General features: G+C 41.0%; 1 protein-coding gene across 4 annotated transcripts in view; it reads left to right on the top strand.

The window, feature by feature from the left end:
* The window catches only part of PRICKLE2 (prickle planar cell polarity protein 2), a 343,538-nt gene that overhangs the window by 12,207 nt on the left and 309,692 nt on the right, over positions 1 to 21,639 (top strand). The window contains exon 1 of one of the 4 annotated variants that reach the window (XM_037799778.1): positions 10,996 to 11,087. The exons of the other annotated variants lie outside the window; for them this stretch is intronic. The gene's annotated coding sequence lies outside the window, so the exon portion shown is untranslated. Of the gene's footprint in view, positions 1 to 10,995; positions 11,088 to 21,639 lie in introns of those variants that run through there. 4 annotated transcript variants of the gene reach the window in all.

Raw genomic sequence — 21,639 nt, 5'->3', positions numbered from 1 at the left:
GGGTTGTTGCCACCTTTTGGTGCTTGTGAATAATGCTGCTTTGAACATTGGTGTACAGGTATCCATTTGAGTCCCTGTTTTCAATTCTTTGAGATACATACCTAGAAGTGGGATTGCCAGGTCATGTGGTAATTTTATGTTTAACTTTCTGAGGAACTGCTAAACTGTTTTCCAAAGTGGCAGCACCATTTACATTCCTACCCACAAGTGCGAAGGTTCCTATTTCTCCTCATCCTTGCCAACACTTGTTATTTTCTGTTACTTTGATTATAGCTAGTCTAGGAGGTATGAAGTGGTAGCTCATTGTGGTTTTGACTTGCATTTTTCTAGTGATACTGATGTTGAGCATCACTTCATGTGCATATTGGCCATTTGTATATCTTCTTTTGGGAAATGTCTCTTTAAGGTCTTTGCCCAATTTTTATTAGGTTGTTTGTTTTTTGCTTTGTTGTAGAAGTTCTTTGTATATTCTGGATATTAAATCCTTACCATTCTTGCAGTCTTTTTTGTAATTCTTGGTCCGATTCATGAAGTAGACACCATTATCTATATTGTTCAGATGAGGAAACTGAGATACTGAAAGTTCGTTGCTTCTCCATTGTCACACAGCTAGTTAGAATTGAAACAAAGGTTATATTTTATGACTCTGGCTGAAGAGTTTGGGTTCTTATCCATCATGTCATATGCCTGGCACTTGAGGGATGGTTCTGACCTTGAACCAGTGTTTTTCATACTTAGGAGTATGTCAAAATCTCCTGGAGGGCTGGGTCCAACCCCCAGAGTTTCCGATTCAGCAGCTTTCCATGGGGGTTTAGAATTTGCATTTCTAGCAAGTTCTCAGGTGATGCTGTTGCTGGTGCTCTGAGGAACGTACTTTGAGGACCACTATCTAAACCATAGGCCCAGCCCTCCCACGTTGTATAGTCACGTAAACAGATTAATACACATGGCTTAAATGAAATAAATGTCCAGTTCAGCAGCCCACAAGTTTTCTGATGCAGAGTGGTTTAGATTATGCTTACCGTTAAAAGATTGGGATTGGTATTGTGGGCTAGGAGTTTAGATAGGAAAGAGAGGAGTTTTGTTTTGTTTTTCCTGAAGCTTTTGTCTATTCTTGGGCACCTCCTCTTTCCTAACACTTGGAGCATATTGCTTATGGATCTTAATAAAGTGGTCTTAAGCTTCTTCATCAGCTGCAGTGTAGACTCAATTAAGGTCTGGCATCTCTGTGATCTCGATGGTCTATAAAAGTGACTTAAGATTAATACAAGGTTCTAGGCCTACTAGATAGGAAAATATATTATAAAGCCACAGAAATTGAAATAGTACAGTATGGGAGCAGGGATGGTGAGATCCCTGAGACAGAATAGAACATCTCCAAAACTAGCACCAAGATGCCCTGGAAGTATGGTATATGATAAAGGTGGCATTTAAAAACAATGGGGGAAAGATTTAATAAATGATGTTGGGACAATCAGCTTTGCATTTGGAATAAAACGAGATGAATCCAAAAAATGTTTACACTAAACAACTTAAATTTTATTATGGGTGACTGCTTTTACCATTTTGGAAAGTAAAAGGCATGTTGAAATTAAAATATTTTCCCTTTTTTGCTCCCTTGTGTCCCACCCTCTAGTCACACCAGGCTTCTTATTGTTCACCAACATAGCAGCCCATTCCCAGCTCAGCCTTTGCCCTTGCTGACATCGCCCCCAGAGAAGCACAGGTGGTTTGTTTCATCGCATCCTCCAGGCCCCTCCTGCAATGCCCTTACCTTAGAGTGGTGTTCCCTGTCCTCCTAAAATAACACTCCGGTCACTCCCTTTTCCCTCCCCCTCTTTCGTGCTTCCTCATAGCATTTATCACTACCTGACTTTATATTTTTAATGGATTATCTTTTTTTTTTTTTTCTTTCTGCCCTAGAGTGTAACTACTTCAGCTGATAGGAGAATTTAAACTCCATGAGGTTGTTTTGTTCCATATCACTTTTATTCCATTCCCTAACACCTAGAAAAACAGCTGTTGCCTAGGAAGTACTCAATACAAATTTATTGAATGAATGAATAATAGATGATTGGATGAAAAGAAGCCCAGAAGTCACAAAGGAAGATTGATGAGTTTGATATGAATAACTTAAAAATTGTCTAAAGATGAGAAAATTATTTGCAACACATGTGATACACAGAGCCCTACTTTCTTTAGTATGAGAACAGCCCTTAAGGAATAAGAAAAATAAACATGGAACAACTCATTAGAAAATTGGGCAAAGGATCTCATCAGGCAGATGTGAGAAGGTATCATTTGTTTTCTTAATGAAAATGTTTCCATTTCTAATGTTTCTGTTTATTTTGTGAGTCCAATATAAATAGCTATTAGAAAATATGTTTGTGTAGAATGGGAAGTCTGTTTTCCCAGAAATGATTAAAATGATATGTGTACCCTCATGTTTACGGTAAACTTGTTTCACTTCTGTCAAAGAAGATTAAAAAACCACTCAAGTTCTCTTAGGATTTGGAATTGCTGTAAACTATATCAATAGCTATGATAGTGTGATCAGAGAGATGACAGGAAAATAACTACAAAACCTCAACATTTACTGCAAAAAAATCATTTCTTGTGGGTGCATCTTTGTTTTGTTGTCCTTGTCACAGTAACATAGGAGTGTCGCTACTGGTATTTCTTGGTCTGGGGCTAGGAATGTTAAACTTCTGCAGTCTATGAGCAGTGCCACCACTATGAAGACAGTCTGGTCCGAAATGCCATTGGCAGTCCCTATCAGTGAGAAGCTTGGAAAGCATTGCCCCATCTAGCAGCCAGTGCAATCGGGTACTCCAGAGACTGACTCTTAGGTAAGGGAACCTACTTAACTTCTCTGGGCTTCGATTTTTAAGAAAGATTATGGAATCACGAAGAACCCATCATCACTAACACAAGGTGATAGCATCACTAGGGCTTTACTGATCAAATAGCCAACCGAGGAAATACAGCAAGAAATTCAAGAGAACAAAAGTTCTCTACTAAATTTCCTTGGTGGATAAACCGAAGATCTCCATTCTGTCTGTAAAATGTCTGGTTAATAAGCCCCTTTCCAGTAGGTTCTTACTCTTCTACTCCCTCTAGTTGTGTTGTCAAGTTGTGTATTTACCAAGAGTGAACTGTTTGTTCCTAACCCTGTTTAAGCTGGTTGTACCTGCTGCTGCAATTAAATAAATTACCTTCGCAAAACCATGAAATATGAATGTGAAAATAAAAAAGAATTGTTTGTATGAAACCTAAGCTGAATGCTTGAAAATTACTCAGTAGTGAATGCTGAAAAGTAAGAAACAGTTAGATTTAGGGATTTAACTGTAAAATACTGGGAGAATATGTAGTAGAAATTGTAAAAGGCGTTAGATTTTTTTAAAATTCAGTTTTATTGAGATATATTCACAATAAATATACATTGTATACGGTGTACAATCAGCTGTTCACAGTACCAGCATATAATTGTGCGTTTATCACCCCAGTCTATCCTTGAACATTTTCCTTATACCAGAAAGAATAAAAATAAGAATAAAAAATAAAAGCAAAAAAGAACACCCAAATCATCCCCTTAATCCTATCCTATTTATCACTTAGTTTTTGTCCCCGTTTTTCTACTCATCCATCCATACACTGGATAAAGGGGGTGCGATCCACAAGGCTTTCACAATCACACTCACCCCATGTAAGCTACATAGTTATACACTCGTCTTCAAGAGTCAAGGCTACTGGATTGTAATTTGTTAGTTTCAGGTATTTACTTCTAGCTATTCCAATATACTAAAACCTAAAAAGGGATATCTATATAGTGCATAAGAATGCCCTCCAGAGTGACCTCTCAACCCCATTTGAAATCTCTCAGCCTTGAAACTTTGTTTCATTTCATTTCCCATCTCACTTTTGGTGGAGAAGATGTTTCTTGATCCCATGATGCCGGGTCCAGGCTCATCCCTGGGAGTCATATCCTGCGTTGCTAGGGAGATTTACACTCTGGGAGTCAGATCCTACTTAAGGGGGAGGGCAGTGAGTTCACCTGTCAAGGTGGCTTAGCTAGAGAGAGAGGGCCACATCTGAGCAACAAAGAGGTACTTAGGGGGAGACTCTTAGGCACAATTGTAAGTAGGCTTAGCCTCTCCTTTGCAGCAAGCTTCATAAAGGCAAGCCCCAGGATAGAGGGCTCAGCATACCATACTGTTAGTCCTCAATGTTTGTGAGAACATCAGTAACGAAAAGGCGTTAGATTTTTTGACAGTGTTCCCCACCCCCCCACCCCCAGGGAACCTATGATAAAATTTTATCTTGAAAAACCCATGCAAAATTAAAGTCATAGTATTTGGGAAATAATGCTTTAATCGAAGTAAGACGAACTTTTTCAAGGATTAAGACAAATTTTGGGAAAGTAAACAAATTAACCATAAAACAGAGTTAAAATTGATCACTGTGCTCAAGCATCCCAGAATATATTGAAACATTCTTTCCTCTAAAGTGTATTTTCAAGAATTTTTTTTTATTCCCAAGAAATGGTTGAACTATTATATATCCAGGCTGTCATTCCAGGATTTTGATGTTTTAGGAATAGTAGAAACAGCCACAGTCATGAAAAATGAAAATGACTTTTTAAGTATTTCAGGAGCAGTTTATTTCCACCCAGTTGTATATTCGCAGCCAGCATTTCAAGTATTGGTTATACAGCAGCTCTCTGAAAATGCATGGTGAGAATATGCATCATTCCCATGGGTGATCAATATTTACTTTCAGGAAGATCAATCAAGGGTCACAAGATAATTATTTTAGGAATTCAGCCACAGTTTGATGGGAGGATGAATTGGTATCTGGAGAATTTGGAAGCCAGAAGAAGCCTACACAAGCCTACACTCCTCCTCCCTCCCCATGGAATTTTTTTCTACGGACCTGAATAGGTGTGGAACTCAGGAGACAGGTTTGGGCTAGAGAAAAAATAATACCTAAAACATTTATTGGACATGTAAAAAATGCCAAGCATCATGTTAATCACTTTACATGCATTATTTAATCCTCACTTCTTAAGAAATTGCTATCATTATTCCCATTTTGTTCATGAGGATTTTGAAGCACAGAGTGGTCGCTGGCTTGTAAATGGCGGAGCAGTAAAGAAACCTGGGGGCCTGACTCCAGAGCTCCTGCTCTCAGCCCCTGTGCTTTAGTGCTTCAATCTGGGGACCATCTGCATTCAAATGGTCATTGATAAGAAGGCCATATAATTCCTTACTGTCCAAACTGGGGCACCTGTTGAGGGGAGGAAGGAGAAAGGGTGCTCCCCCCACTTAAAAATTTGTAATTATGTTGGGAAAATAGGCATAAACCAGAACTGTTTTGGGCAGATACGGTCATGATCATGCTATTGACTGATGCCTTGGGAGTGGATGAATTTACTGAGGGAAAGAATGTTGGAGAAAAGAAGAAAGGTGCTGATTAGCAGGCTCTGAGAAAGACCAACATTTGGGGATTTGGCAGAGAAAGAGAAACCCACAAAGCAAACTGGGGAAGGAGAAACCAGAGACGAGGGTGTCACCGGCACAGGGCAGTTTTAGGGAAGGGAGTTGGGAGTCCCAGGAGTTGGGAATGCTGCTGATATGATAGGACCAAGAAGAGGCCTTTGGACGAAGCAACAAGATAATCATTGGTGGTTTACTGAAAAACATTTCTTTGGTTTAGTGGAGTTGGAAGCCAAATTAAAATGATGAGTGGGAGGTGAGGGCCCAGACACAGCCAGTATAAACAATTCTTTAAAGTGTGGGCTTGAAAGGGAGGCAGAAGATAGGACTGCACTGGAGGTGGAGTCAAGAAAGTCTCCTTTTTTTTTGTTACAGCAAGAAACTAGAATGTATTTAATACTAAAAGGAAGGAGAGTGAGGAGAAAGCGGAATGCACATTTAGCCCATCTCCGAGAGGACAGCCAGGAGAAAGTCCCCAAGGTTATGGGAAGACTCCCTTCAGAGCCAAGAGACTAACCTTGCACCCAGGAGGTGTACCTCTTCCTTTGTCCAGCATGGAAAGGGTGGCTGTGGGTTGGAAGTGTCTTAGGGGAGAATCTGAGCAAGGTTCTGCCCACAGGCTGGTGTTGGTTCTAGAGTCAGAGCAGGGAGGGGCTGTGCCAGAGACTAAAAGTACCTAATGTATGGCAGGTATCATACCAGGCCCTTGGCATACACTTCCATGATCTTTCATCTTCACCATTACTCAGTGACGTAGCGGATAATATCCTTTTATAGAGGAGAGGAAGCTGTGGCTCAGAACTGGGGGCAACCAGTCCAAAGAGCAGACAGCTGTTTGTGACAGAGCAGCTCATGTCCAGCCTTACTTCATTGTCTCTTGGAAGTGAAAGCTGGGTCGCCTCCTTCCAATATCTTTCAGTCCTGGACTCTGAAGACAGAACACTGGCATCCAGGACATCTCTGTCACATTAGTGGCACATGGTGACGTCTGCTGGTCCTTCTCTCTTGGGTTTCATTGTGTCCAGCTTCTGGCTTCAGTGACTTCCTCTCAGCTTCTCTGGGACTTCTCTCTTGACGATGTTTTTAAGTTCTGACACAGCTCTAAGGAAACCCATACTGAAAATTGAAGATGATGAAGGAGATGCATTATAGATGCATTATACATGAAAGATAAGGTGCACTGATCTGTAGACCTATATGCAAAAGCCCTCTCCCCCATTATAAATGAATGTATGGCTATGTGTTTCAAGAAAAAAACTACTTAAAATATGTGTATATCATTACTTTGGATTCCTCAACGGGACAGACGCTGCTAATTGCCCCCCACATATGTTGTGTACTTCTTCTTAAGAAGTAGAATCTTCAAATTATCATCTGGCCCATAGCCTGAGAATTAAGACAGTATTTCCCAGCCCCCTGTGTTCTTATGGGTAACCGTTTGCCTCGTTCTGGCCATTGGGATTTAAATGGAAGTAGTATGTACAACTTTTGGGAAGGGTTTTTCAAAGGAAAGCATGTAGCTTTCTTTCCTTGTGTCCTTCTTTCTGCCCACTGGAATGTGGATGTGATGTCGCAGCTCAGCAGCTTAACTGGACCACAAAGTTGAAACCCTGTGTTGAGGAAAAGCGGAAAAACAAGAGAGTGGGATCCTCTCCCTGATGACTACGGAGATACCACACCAGCCTTGCACTGCATAATCCAGACAGCATTTACGTGAGAGAGAAATGAATTTCTGTTTTAAGTCACTATCATTTTGGGTCTTCAGTCACTTATGGCTGAATTTAATCCTAACTAGATTTTTAAAATTAACTGACCAATTACAGATGTTGATTTTGTAGGATAAGGGGCTCTGTTATACCAGGTACAGCCTAAGGGTCAGGAATAATTTTGACTGCTTCAATGGATATGCTCGAACTGTCATTTTTAACAATAGGGTAACATGCTGTGTTCTCAGTGGCTGAAAATACAAAATCATTCTTTTAATTTTAGGAGTGCTTGCTAAGGGCAAGTGTGAAATTCTAAGATAAACGGTTCTGAGGCAGAATGACTTCATCTGAGACCTTGACTTCAGAAGTTATTAGAGTAAATTGAATTGCATCTGGATATAATACGTATTACAAGAGAAGAATTTTTTTTTCATGCCCACTCATTTTCTCTGTGAATCTGTACCTTTATCTGTCGAGGAATAACCTGGAACATTTTAGGAATGTCACCATGTAGCACTGATTTCCCAATATGAAAAAGCACATATGCTGTTTTGGAATGCATTTAGAACTGCTTGTTTCAGGATTGACGGGTATAGAATGAAACCCAGATAGTTTTACCATCAGGGTAAGCAGAGGGATTGGGTCCACATTACATATGTAGAGAAGTATGCTACAGCAGTACTGTGCATGAGCATGGGCGAGGGTGAAACTCGATCACCTTTGTGTGAACAGAAAACTGCATGCGCCTTTTTGACCTCTTCATTAAATAATTGCCATTCAAAAAATTTCCTTGCGGAAAAGTCTGTCTCATTGGTTGTGTCCCAGCATAAGTGTGTGTGAAAGTCTTTGAGTAGCAGTTATCTTCCTAATGATTATTCCTGACCATCTTTCTCAGATTATCTGAGAAGAGTGTTAAATTGGCAGTGAAAAATGAGAAAAATTTGGACTACGTTTTGGGGCCAAGCTTTCACAAGTAAGAGGAGCACAGACTGGAAATTGATCCACAAGAAGCCAAGAGGGAATTCATTGAATTTGAAGAAAATTTGTGTGCTTACCATGACCGAGCATGCCATGAAGTGCAGTAATATCATTAATGTACATATTTAAAATTATTTGGGTATCCTTCCTTGATGCATATACTCACATACGCATGTATTATACATATACCATTATGAATATATGTGTGTGTACATATGTTTGGTTTTTTAAGACAAATGGTGGTATATCATAGATACTTCCTCTTTTTCACTTGACAATAGATCTTGGAGGGATTGTAATACCAATAAACATAGATAACTTTAATATATAAAAAAATGACCACAGAGTATCCCAATTGTATAGCTATACCATAATTTTTACCAGTCTTCCACTGAGGATTATTTAGGATGTTTCAAGTCTCTGGTTATTGCAAGTGGTGCTGCAGTGGATATTCTTGTCTGCAGATCATCATTCCATCTATGTGTAAAAAATATCTGTAGAATAAATTCCTGGAAGTGGAATTGCTGGATCAACAGATAAGCATGCTTAAATTAGATGGATATTGCTAAGTGGGAAAAAATTAGTTTCCAAAGATGTACAGATCTCTCAGTATCTCTGAGGGTAGAAAGCAGGCTAATTTTAATTGGGTAAGCATTCAACTTCACCAAACTTTTTGGAAAGCCATTTTATTCAGTGTTTTGATTTGCAACCCTCAGCTTTTTGCAGAACCACTAAATTGGATTTATCTCCCTTGGGCCAAGGTAGGAGCTACTCATATGATTTTTACTGATAGAGTCCCTATGGGAATAAGCCATGCCATCCAAATTGTAGACAGGAACCAACATGCTGCCAGCATTCAGCTACTCAGTCTCGATGGGTCAGAACGTGAGTGTGTGTTCTGTCACAAGATTGGGTGGAAAGAGACAGAGGATTGGGGGTTCTGGATTTTGGGTCTTGTCTGGTCTGTTCTGCCCCTAATTTTTTTCATCTCATCTCTGGGTCCTGATATAACATACCTGTAAAAACAAAGGATTAAGTGGATTAGAGAATGTAAACCCTCTCCCTCATCCTCCCACCCTCTAGAAATGTTTCTTTACATTAAAACCTTCAGCCCAATTCCAAAATCACAGGTTAAATATGCCTGGAAGCATTTATGTCTCTCCTCCTCCACTATACCCCACTCGAGTTCAAATCATTATTCTTTGTTGTCCAAACTCCAGCCCCTGCCTCCGAACAGATCTCTCCTCTTTTGCCTCTCACTCTCTAATCCATTCTCTACACAGCAGTCAAACAAAAAGCATTCTTAGGAGAAATTAAATGGATACAAAAATATTTTTAAAATACTGTATAAGGGGTAAACAATAGTGATACAATGGACACCCATGAGCCTGCCACCTGGCTTTAAGAAGCACCTTGTCATCACTATTCTGATACTGTCTTCTTCCCTTTCCCTCTCAAACATCACTACTTTCCTGAGTTATGAGTTTATCACATCTCTGCTTTGCTTAATAGTTTTGCCACATGTATGTCTCCCTCATAGTATTTTGTTTGATCCTGTTTGTGTTCTCTTGGGACACTGTGCATGTGGGCTTGCCAGGTCATGACTTTGCTAGATAAGTAGATAAAGATACATTGTTTTCCAAAGGGGTTGTGTCGGTTTATACTCCCATGAGCAGATAAGGTTTCTTTTGTTCCTCATCTTGCCAACACTTGATTTTGTCAGCTCTCCCCTTACTCCTTTGGCATGTGGTTTCCTCTGCCTGGAATGTCCTTTTCCAAGCTATTCCCACCACGGGGTTCTTCTCATTCTTCAGGTCTCAGGTTGACTGCCGCCTTCTCCGAACATTTCTCTGACCACCTGTCCTGCTGTAAGTCTCCTTGCTGCAGACCGTAAGCTCCACATGGACAGGGAACGTGTCTGTTCAGCTCATCGCTGTATTCCCCAGGGCCTAGCACATGGTCAGTGCTCAATATACAGTTGGTAAAATGAGTAAGTGGCAAGCTAGTCAAGTCCTTTCTAGTCTAAAGTTCTGTGGTCTAGTGAAATGAAATGAGGACATGAGAAAGCTACAGGAAACCTACTCCATGTTTGCCTCTGGCTTCAAGAGAATTTCATACTGGAGTTGGTGTCTGAAGACTTTCTTTGAAGTAGCGTAGATGCTAAGCTACTCTGGGGGAGCAGAACATTTACAGCATGGGACACCAAAAATGATTCTGGATGGGATAAAGAAATAAAAAGATCCTAAATAAGTGGGAGTTGTAGAATCACTAGTCTCCTAAGTCAGGAGGCGAGTAGGGTGTTCTGAGGTTGCAGAATTAATCTAAATTCTGGCCAGCGTTATATAACAAAAAAAAAAATACAAAGTAAGAGAGCCCATATGGGGAGCCTGGGGATGCTTTACTCAGGAGCCCAGATTCCCAATGAGGACATCCATATTTGCTTGTGGGCACTTTTGTATTTCTGCCTGCACTTGGGGGAATTGGATTCTTTCAGTCCTTACTAATAGTTCAGTATGTTAAAGTTAAGCATGTTTAAGGCTGGACAGACAGGGTGGGGGTGGCATGGCATGGTTGAAGATTAAGACTAGGAGTTGCGCAGACTGAGACCCACAGAGAATGAAATCCATTACACAAAATCCCTCACAGCCAGCAAGGCCCTTTCTCATACATAATTTTATTCAATTAGAAACAGGAGGAAAGTGATTGCTGCCCAGTAGTCCTGTGAAATCCAGCAGCGGGGATGCCATGGAGGCGTTTGATTGAAGTCCAGCCTGGAATCTGTGGACCAGCCATGTAAACTTGGGCCAGTCACTGAGCTTCTCTGCACCTCCGTTTCCTCATCTGTAATAAGGGGGATGTCAGTACCTACCTAACAGATTTGCAGTGAGGAAACAGTGATATAGCAAAGGTAAAATACTGGGCATTATGCCTGGCACCTGGGAAATTCTCAGTTGTGGTTTGTTTTTTTTTCTTCTTCTTCTTTTAAAGAATTGTTATTTCCATTTTACACGTGAGGGAGCAAGACATACATGAAGAAGGCTGACTCACTGGCGTATGTGGTTGAAACTGGGCCCAGAACCCAGATCTAGGAACTTTTCCCCTGAATTCTTTGGGCCCACTGGTTCCTCCTATGAGAATAACTCAGATCATCTTAAGCCTCTCTTAATTAAACTCTTTATATGAAGGAGCTACTCTGTTAAAAAAAAAAAAAAGTTTCATAAATCTCTTTCGCTTCAATACATTCTTAGTCACTTATGATTTGAAAATGGGGAACTAGAGCCGAGCAGATGGTACCGGTTTGTAGGTACAAATGACTTTGAAGATTTGGTAAAAATGAAGCAAAAAGTTAAAAGAAGGTAAGTAGAGCTGTCAGAATATCAGCCACCAAACAGCAAGTCCGTAGGGAAAAGGCCTTGAGAAGCCCCTTGGAGACCCTGCTGGCTTACGGACAGGTACACCCTCTCTGAGCCCGTAGTCAAGAAGAATCGCTGCCTTTTTGTGAAAAGTCTTCTTGGTGTGAAAAGGACGGGCAGGCCAACTTGAAATAATTAGTGACCCAGCGAAGCAGAGAATCCCCTCAAAGCCTGCTTGTTCCTGACCTGTTGACCAGCCCTCTGCTTCAGCCTTGACCCTTTTTTGACATCCTTCTAGAACAGGATGTCTTAACTGGGAAGCCTGTGGATAAAATTCAGAGCATCCCTGAACTTGGATGGGAAAAATTTACGTCTTTATTTTTAACTAACTCCGACTTGTACTTTAGCATTTCTCTCAATTATGAATGAAAACAGTAAGTGGCATTGGCAATACTTGTGGCTCTGTCACCAATGGAAATCCCAGATGTTTTCGTATCACAGGACAGTTGGGGCAGAGATCTTGAAATGTTGTTTACAGTCATCACTGCTTAGAAATTTTGGTAGTTATTAGATTAGCCGTGAGATATTTATTTGCCATGTATTAATAAATATATTATTACCATATATGGTAATAATATATCAGAAATGGTAACATACATAAGAAGCATGTAAGTTACAGCATCAGGTTCTAAAGATATTTTAATGACTATGTTGTAACATAATTGGTTTCCTTTATAATCTGATCTATTTTTATTTTACTCAATTTTACTTTGAGAAGGAGTTGATAGGCTTTACCAGATCCCCAAAAGAGTTCAGGGCACAGAAAAGATTAAGAATGCTTACCTTATGCTTGTTCTGGAAGGAGGAAAGAGGAGTTCCGGGAGGAGGATGTTGTCCCAGGTATTTAAGTTGTCTCTGTTTAGAAGTCTGTGAACATGGTGGAGTTGAAGATTTCAGGGCCGTTTGGCTTTTCTTAACCACACTGTTGAGAAGTCTTTATTTTACATCCAGCTTTGCTTTTCATGCAGAGAAGCGTGTTGCTGTTTAGGGACTTTCCTCCTCACTGAAGTGTCCTTTTGGAGGTCTTTCTCTCTGAATTCCTTAGGACAGAGTCAAAATGCGACTATGCAGCCATCAGTTGGAGGTTTTCAAAGGACCTTGGCGCACGTCTGCCTGATGGACGTGGCCGATCACGGTCTGTGTGTCCTGCTCACTGACACTCAGGTGACACTCACTAGTCTGCTCTTTGGATTCCCTCCTGCTTCCCTTCACCACATGATGAAGGCTTTCTCCCCAGCCCTCCTCCTCGTCAATGTTTGAAGGTGGGAGGGGTAGCAAAACTAGGACATCAGCAGGCACCGCAAGAAAGCCTTAGGGAACTGACATGGGTGGTGATGCATGAGCTTGGAAACGGACCAGGTCTGGTGGCTCCATCTTTTTCTTCAGACTAGATTGCTTAGAGCAGAGCCTCCCAGCCATTCATGTACCCCTCTGTGACTTCGCCATATCTAAAGACCTTCTGAGTCTCCTGTATTGCCGGGAAGCAATTTTGTATAGTGGTTCTGGTTAAGAGCCCTGGCTCGGGGGCCAGACTGCCTGGGCTCCTTTCCCAGCTTACTCCGTAGTGGCTGTGTATCTTTGGTGAGTTATTCACCCTCTCTAGGCCTCAGTTTCAAGTTTTCTTATTCTAAATAACAGGGAGTTGGGATAGTATCTACCTTGCAGGGTTTCCAGGAGGATTAAAAATTAATCCATGTAAAGTGCTTAGAACAGTGTATGGCACATAATAAACACTCAGTAAGAGCTGGCTATTAAAATTACTTATTATTGACTTTTTGTTTTTATTAATAGTGACTTTTGAAAATCAAAATAAATTTCACGTAGAAGGGAAACCACTGGGTAACGGGAGGGGGAAAAAAAAAAAGACAAGAGTGAAAACAGGGAGGGCCATGATTTCACAGAGAGAAGATAGAACTCCAAGGGTAGAGAATGGGAATTTTGAGCAGAGTGGAGAGGGTGGACCTGGGGCTGGTGAGCCACGTGCCTCATTGCAAGGAGGGTAGTGGGAACATGGAAGGGCTGGCAGGCCCAGGGGTATCCGGCTGCCAGTGGTAGGGGTGCAGGGGAGTCTGGGGCCATGTAAAGTCAAGTTGGGTCAGGGATGAGTGGTAAGAGGTAGAAGCTGGGTAATGCAGGGTGTGAGACTGCTGTGGGATGCCTGGTGAGGAGTTTTGGGAAGAGTGAGGTTGTGACAGGAAAGAACAGGAGGCAAGATGGAGCCTGAGGACGGGATCTAAAGTGGAGGCAGAGGGCTGGGGCTGAGTGGAAGGGGACTGGTGATTGAAGACATGGTATTCAGATAGGGGTGTGCCTGTCCAAAGGTATATAAGGAAGACTACTCCAGGGGGGGATGCTTGCATAGAAAGTCTTTTTTGGACTTTCTATTGAAGTGTCAAAATCCACAGATAAAAGTGCACAAATCACAAGAGCTGTGACTTGAAAAAATTTCACAAACTGAACACTGCATGTAGATGAAGAAACATTACCAGCCTGTCTACACCCAGTGCAGTGGGTCTGTGTACCCCTCGATATGTGTGCTATTGGCATGTGTACCACCTTTGGGAAATACTTGAAGAATAAATTGGGTAGGAATAATCACCCCAGGAGTAGGGGGGACTTTCTCTTTAGGCTCAAGTCATGAGGTTTGGGTGCACATCCTAACAGCCATGTGGGTTTAACCAACTTTCCTCAGTTGTGCTTGGCAGTGGGAGAGGACAGCTGACCATTTATATGCCAGTGTTTCTCCGAGTCAACCAAAGAAACACAAATAATCAAATATAAAAGAAAGGGAAAGGAGCTGATCTTTGCTGGACTTCCATTTTGTGGCAGCTGCGCTAGGTGTTTAATATGCATTATCCCTTCAGTCCTCAGAACAACCTTATAAGGCATGTCTCCACTTTACAGAGGGTTGAAATAAGTCTCAGAGTTAAGCTGCCAGTGAATGTCAGAACCAGCATTCAAACCCAGATCTGTCTGATCTGGAAAGTTAGGGCAAGTCACTGATCTTCACTTATCCTTTATGCTGCATCTGTAAAATGGGGGCAATGATACCTACTCAGAAAAGTATTATAGGATTTAACCAAGAGAAATTCTATGAGGTTCATGGAGTTTTGTGAGAATTAAATGAGATATAAATGTTAACTTTTGTTGTTGCTGTTGTTAAGTCTGTAGGCTCCAAACTGTTTATTCAATCTTATTATTAAATGTATTTCTTTAGTGCTATCTCCTAGTTGCTCCTTTTTGGGGCTAAAACATCTGATTGCACAGGGAATGCTTTTTGATGGTAATGCCTGATAAAAATGGGGCCTCTTTTTAGCCATTGACTCTCTTGCTGCGCAATTAGTTCACTTTTAATTGTTTTCTGTACATGGATGCAGATTCTGTGAAAAGAGCCTGTGTATTTTGTTTCTTAAAGATTATGAAATTTTCTTGGGCTAATATTAGCACCTGGCTTAGCTACTTAAAAGGGAAAAAAATGGTATTTGAGAAAGATATTTTAACATGATCTACTTAAAAAGGGAAAAATCCACAGTAAGACATCCAATTTAGAATATAATGGGAGATTATTAAAAAATGAAATATATTCATCTAAAAAATTTAAAGACATATTACGTTCACTTGAACTGACATATCAGCAGTGATTTTTAATTAGATTTTTTTTTTTTAACTCTGAAATTTCCTGGGCTAGAATGGAGAAGGTCTAGAAAGTTTTTGAAGAAAAAGAGATGTTTCATTTTTCTCATTTTATAATTGTATTCATTTTTTTTAATTTTTTTAATTTTCTGCTTTTGTTTTCAAGAGCCAGCATTCTAAAAATAATCTTGTGTTGGTTTGTAAGCTTCCTCAGTTTGGCCTAGGATATGAATTTTTTTTTTAAGATGTTATCACCGTGTTTGGTTTCCGGTGATAATCTACGTGGACATAGAAGAATTCCCCCAGCAAAATCTGGTGAGGTCACCAGAGCAGATGTTTAACATTTCGGCAACTTGTCTCCTTGTTTGTTTAGCATTTCTTAGCCTTTGAAGTGTCCCATAAATAGTCATGAAGTTATCATAGAGGACATCAGCTGAGATGAATTGATGTTGTTCCCAGACACAAGTCTAGTGCCAGCGAGCTGGCTGGTATTTCAGAAAGGTGGCAGTGGGAACAGTAGCATCTACACTATGGAAAGCCCCTCTTCATTGCCTAATAAACTACACTGTTCATGGTGCTCTCGATGGCTAACCCTGTTCGACCTTTGAGCAGCATTTGAATTTTTATTTCATCCTGGTGGAGTGGCGTATGAATTAGAAAACAGGGAAAACTGTATCTCCACTATAGAGTTAATTTACCAGTTATATGAATGCTCTGGTTAGGAAAAAAAGTTGTGTCTTCAGAATTCTCCCCCTGACACATGTACGCACCTGAGTGCCACGGTCAATTACCTAAGGAATTCAGAACATTGAAAAATGTATCAGACTCAGTAGACTGGATAATTGTACTAATTACATACTTTGCTTTTTCCATCCAGACTGAAACACGGTGGTTATGTTGCTCATCATTAAAAGTCCTGCCGAAGGCACCAACCATGTGAGCTCCATAAAATGATGATACCTGAGCTCTTTGTGGGAGATAGAACATTAAAAAACCTTTGTCAGGATGTGCACTTTTCCTCCGACCCCTTTACCCTCTGTCATAGCCTGGACTAGGGCAGTGTAGTCCAGTGAATCCACAGTGTAGCTGTGAATCTGTGAACCACTTCAGAATTAGGATCCTTAAGCCTCAGCAACTGACAACATCAGGAGGCTGGGAGATGCCAAAAACCTGAAACAGGAAAGCAGGAAGAGGAAGAACAGATTAGGGGAAGGAAGGAGGAATTCGGTTTGGAGAAGATGAGGTTGAGTTGCCTGTAGAATATTCTGGTGGAGATGTTGGAAGCATGTCTTAGACTTAGGCGTATGCTTAGGGTTGAGATAAAAGCATTGGAGTCCTAAGTGTTAGGTAGTTGCAGGTAGGCAGTTGATGTTACGAACAGCACACCCAGGAGAGGGTATAGAGACTAGACTGTAGAGGAAGAAGGGTACAGATATCAGTGAAGATTTGCTGTGGCTGCGAGGAACTCAGACCCTTCCCTGCCAACAAAAGGTAGCTTAAATGCATTTGGCTTTTTATTTTTAATATGTAAAGAGGAGTGTTGGGCTTGAGCATTAAGGGATGTTATGCCGGCTCAGTGTTGTCACCTGGACCCATTCTTCTCTCTTCCAGCTCATCTATCCTTAGCACGTGCTCTTGTCCTCAAGGGGACAAGGTGGCTCCTTCTTATCCCCCCATTCTCCCACCCTGCTTAGCCAGTGTATTTGAGGCAGGAAGAAAGGGAAAGGGAGAGGGGAAAGCAGCAGGTCAGTTGAATCATCCTCCTTTAAAGAGCTTTCCTGAAAGATCCTCCATGACTTCTGTGTACATCTCATTGGCCAGAATATGGTCACATAACCACCCCTGGCTGAATGGGAAGCTAGAAAATGTAGATTTCAAGCTGGATTCATTGTTATCCTGAGTATAAAATTGGAGTTCTGTTAGCATTGCATTAGAGCCAGAGGAATGAATAAATGAATGAATGAAAGAATGAATGAATTAAAAATTCAGGAAATATTGATTGCCAACTGTGTGCACAATGTATAAGCATTCTTCCTTAAGTATCTTTCTTCTCTTTCTTTTATAGTCTTCCAAGTGGCTCATGGCCAGCCCTGCGTAAAATTGTAAACTGTTCATTGAGTACTTACCGTGGTCTGTGGGCTTATTTCATATTATTGAAGTTGATCTTCACCTACAAGCCTCTGAGGCTGGCACTGTTGTCTGCATTTTACGGATGGAGAGACTAAGGCATAGAGAGGTTAAGTCACTTGCCTGCTGTCACACATCCATAAATGCTGTTTTCGGTGCTCACTACTACTTTATTTTTTTGGCTCCCAACGTCCCCCACACTGCAAAATCCCTTACCTTTTGATGCACAGTGCTCTCGTGTCAGTCCATTTCCTGAGTCACAGAGATAAGTTCCTCCCTACTGAAAGTGCAATGAATTTACATTTCTTAAGAGAATTTGCCTTTTAACCAGCTTGTTTTGTATGAGAAATAGTAGGTTCAAAGGAATGTATCTCTAATAGTGAAATTTTCACCTGGATGTAGAACTGGGAAGCATTTGGCTGAAGTGGGTAGAGGTATTCCAGTATAGAGAAAGATAATCCTGTTGGTAAGATTATAGCGTATCAGTTCCTGTTGGCTTAACTAATCATTGTGGGAAAGTTAGAGTGAGAGAGAAGGAAATAATTCAGGTAAGAGTGGATCATTTTGACTGCCTTTTCATTCAAGCCGTGTAGTCCCAGCGCGAGTATGCAGGGGAGGAATTGAATATCCTGATTCTTGTTGGTTTCTGTTTCTGGACACCTCTGGTGGTGTGGGCTTCTTGCCATGCTGAGTGAGATTCTGCCACTTAAGGATACACATTTTTCATGCCTTGTGGTCCTTTAGGGCAAGCCAGTGACTTTCTCAACTGAAGCAACAGTGTCTGTTTAAATACTGGAAGCAAACTGGCAAGGACAGACCAAGAGAGATGGTTTTCATTTACCAAGACAGCACCTTTCTCTAATAGGTTGTGGGAGGTAATTTTCACTCTTCATCAGGATTTCTCAACCTTGGCACTATTGACAATTTGGGCTGGATAATATGGGGGCCTGGGGGCTGTTCTGTGCATTGTAGGATATTTAACAGTATCCTTGATCTCTACCCGCTAGATGTCAGTTGTGACAACCCAAAATGTCTCCAGACATGCTAAATATCCCTTGTGCTACTTGATCTGACCTTGTGTGCTGACTTCAAAAGCTAAGCTCTACCTAAGATGTAACTCTACTGCATATTTATGAGAAGCCTGAAGAGCTGCCCTGGGTCGGATGCTTGGGGCTTAGAGAAATACTATGACTTGACATTGGGTAAAGAGAGACAAATGGAATCTGCCTGCAGTATTCCATTAAATATTTACTGAGTGTGAACCATGTGCAAGGCATTGAGCTACGGCCTGGGTAAAGTCCTTGCACGGTAAAGCATAGATGTAGTTCCCATCCTCAGGAAGCTTCCACTCTAAAGGGAAAATAGGCATGAAACATCAAATTAGAGATTTAATTAAGTTGCGTCAGGTGCTCTACAGGGAAGGACCTAGTGGCAAACGGGGGGGGACAGGAGAAGGTGACATTTAATCTGCGAACTGAAAGATGAGAGGTGAAAGGGGGGCTGAGAGGGGAAGAGTGTCCTGGGCAGAGGGAACAGCCTGTGCAAAGGCCCTGAGGTAGGAAGGGGTGGGGCAAAACACATTTGATGGACTGAAAACCAGGCTGGCTGATGAGTGGTAAATAAGTTAGAGAGTAAGAGACATGAGACTGAAGAGGAATGCCTGGGCCAGACAGGCGTGGCAATTTAGGATTTTATTCTAAGAACAGTGGAAAACCGTTGAACAATTTTATACATGGGGGCGACATGATTCAGTTTGTGTTTTAAAGAGATCACAGATTTCTCTCTAGACCTCCAGGAATTTATCTGCTCTCCTGCTGGGTGACTCCGACATGGATGGAGTCTTGTGAGGTCACCACCGCCTTGGTGTCTTCACCCATCCTCCAACTACCCCAATTTGGAACCTTTGAAAACTTTAAATAAAAGAAGCAGTTCCTGTCCATGTTCTCCCTTTGTTCTCCTTCTTTAAACCATGATTGAAGCAGGGCTCAGATAGCTTTGAAAGCCCCAGAGAAGAAAATTATTTCCATAGCAGCTGTAACCATGGGAAACCTTCAAAATAGCTCCCTTTTCTATATTCCTCTCGGCAACCTTTCCTCTGTAGTGGTTGGCTAAAAATGAGGGCTTGCATTTTGGTGTTCTTCTTTGGGTCAGATTCATGCAGATGAGAGTCTGCCTTTTTTGACATACATTTGTCAAAGCTTGAGAATCAGAGGATGACTTATTTTGGGAGGTGAAGAGACGATGAAGAGTGTAGGATACCTTCATTTGTTTGTTACTTAACTAGAAAAACTCAAGTGGAACAGTGATTTACAAGAGAGACCTCGGCTTTCTTTTCTTTTCTTTTTTATATAAATCAAATTTATTGCTGAATTTCCCCATTAACATTATAGAATTTTTTTTAAACACTGAAATTTCACAAATTATTGAGACCCCAACAGTTGAACATACTTTAAAGGAAGTGTAAAAGTGACATTAGAAAAAATTTTGTCTTTTTCTTGCTGCTTGTTTGCCCCCAGGTAGCATGATAGGACCAGGTACATTTTTGAGAGGGCTCTGTAGCAACCCCTTTGTTTGAGACACTTAAAAAGTGTGTTTGATCATCTTCCCTTCCATTTTGCTCTCACAGCCTCTTGGTAATGAGCCATCTCTAAGTCATTTTAGAGAGATGCTCAAAATTCTTCCAGAAACACATGATTCCCCTGTAGGAAATTTTTGGGGCACTGCTCCAGTGCTGCTTTTTCGGTATAGGCTTGGTAAAAATGGGGGGGGGGGTCAATGTTTCTTTTGATGAACACATTTTAATGAACTACGGGCATGACAATGAATCAGAAGTTATTGGTGCAAAAGTTAATAAGAAGTCTGGAACATATGTGTTTGGTGCTTGCTTTTGGAATTTGGCCAGGCCACTTGGGAGAGGCTTGGGAGGAAAGCCGAGAAAGAAAATACAAAGTTCAGGCAAGTCCATAATGTGCATTCTCATTTCCAAAATGTTTTAAAACCATGTTCAGAGATGCTATTGTGTAAGTTAAACCAGATGCCGGCACCTTTTATGTTCTGAGCTTTCCTGGGTCACCACAGAGAGCAGGGTAACTTTTCCAAGATCTCTGAGTATATGCTGGAAAACCGGGACAATTTCCTTTATCACTATCCTTATCCTAACAGGAGGCATCGTTTAGCCTCCGGAACTCACTGTATAAAAAGAAATAACAACGTCTATTGTTGGGCTGGATTTATCTTGTGTTGTCATACTTTTGGGTTTTTGTTTTCAAACAAGGCATTAGGGATCTGGCAATCAGATAATCACAATCATGATGCTGGAATTTAAGAGATTTGCTCTGGTTCCAGAACTTGGCCTGGCCTTCCACAGTTTTCCCATTGACATCCATGCTCCTGATTAGAGTACACTTGTAAAAATTAACTAAAATGACCTATTCAATGTGCCTAGCTCATGCTCCATCAATGTCAGTTCCCGTCTCTTGTTTAAACTTTCATAAGGGAGATCTTAAGAGAAGACATTTGAGCCTGTCTGTGTGAGCCATGTTGGGGATCGGCATGTTGAAACATCTTCCACAGCTTCAGTTTTCCTTGAAGCGTTTGGTGTGTAATCAAATTGATAGGCAGGGAATAATGCTGACAGTTCAATTAGTCTACCCTTTGCTTCCAGGCAGGACTGGCTAGCCTGAAAGCAATCTTTTTTCTTCCAAACAGTCTTCAAAGCAAGGCATTGGTCATCTTGCCTTGCTAGCATGCTGTGGCCTCTTTGAGGACACCAAAGTTGGTTGTTGACTACCTAAGATCCTGGAAAACACACTCTGCTAAAATATACCTTAATGAACGTGTTCTTCCTGTTAAGAAGGCGTTAGTTCATAGCAGCATTAGTCACAATAGTGAACAGGTAGAAGCAACCCAAGTGTCATCGGCAGATGAATGGATAAATAAAATGTGGTACAGACATACTTGTTTTATTGAGCTTATTGCACTTTGCAGATATTGTGTTTTTTACAAATTGAAGGTTTGTAAGCCCTTGTCATGCAAGTTTATCGATATCATCTGAAAGATCATTATTGGGACAATTGAAAAAATTGGAATATAGACTGTATGCTTTATATCTGTGTAAAATTTCTTGAATGTAATAATTATATTTAGTGAGATTATGTAAGTGGATGTCTTTGTTCTTAGGAAATATACAGGGAAGTATTAAATGATAAAGGAGCATGATATATGTAACCTACTTTGAAAGGTTTAGAAAACAGATGTCTGGGAGGTGGATGGATGCATGGATGATGG

The sequence above is a fragment of the Choloepus didactylus genome, chromosome 1, assembly GCF_015220235.1.
Source record: "Choloepus didactylus isolate mChoDid1 chromosome 1, mChoDid1.pri, whole genome shotgun sequence".
NCBI lineage: Eukaryota > Metazoa > Chordata > Mammalia > Pilosa > Megalonychidae > Choloepus > Choloepus didactylus.
The sequence above is the reverse complement of the archived record's forward strand: the minus strand, read 5'-3'. Positions and strand labels throughout refer to the sequence as shown.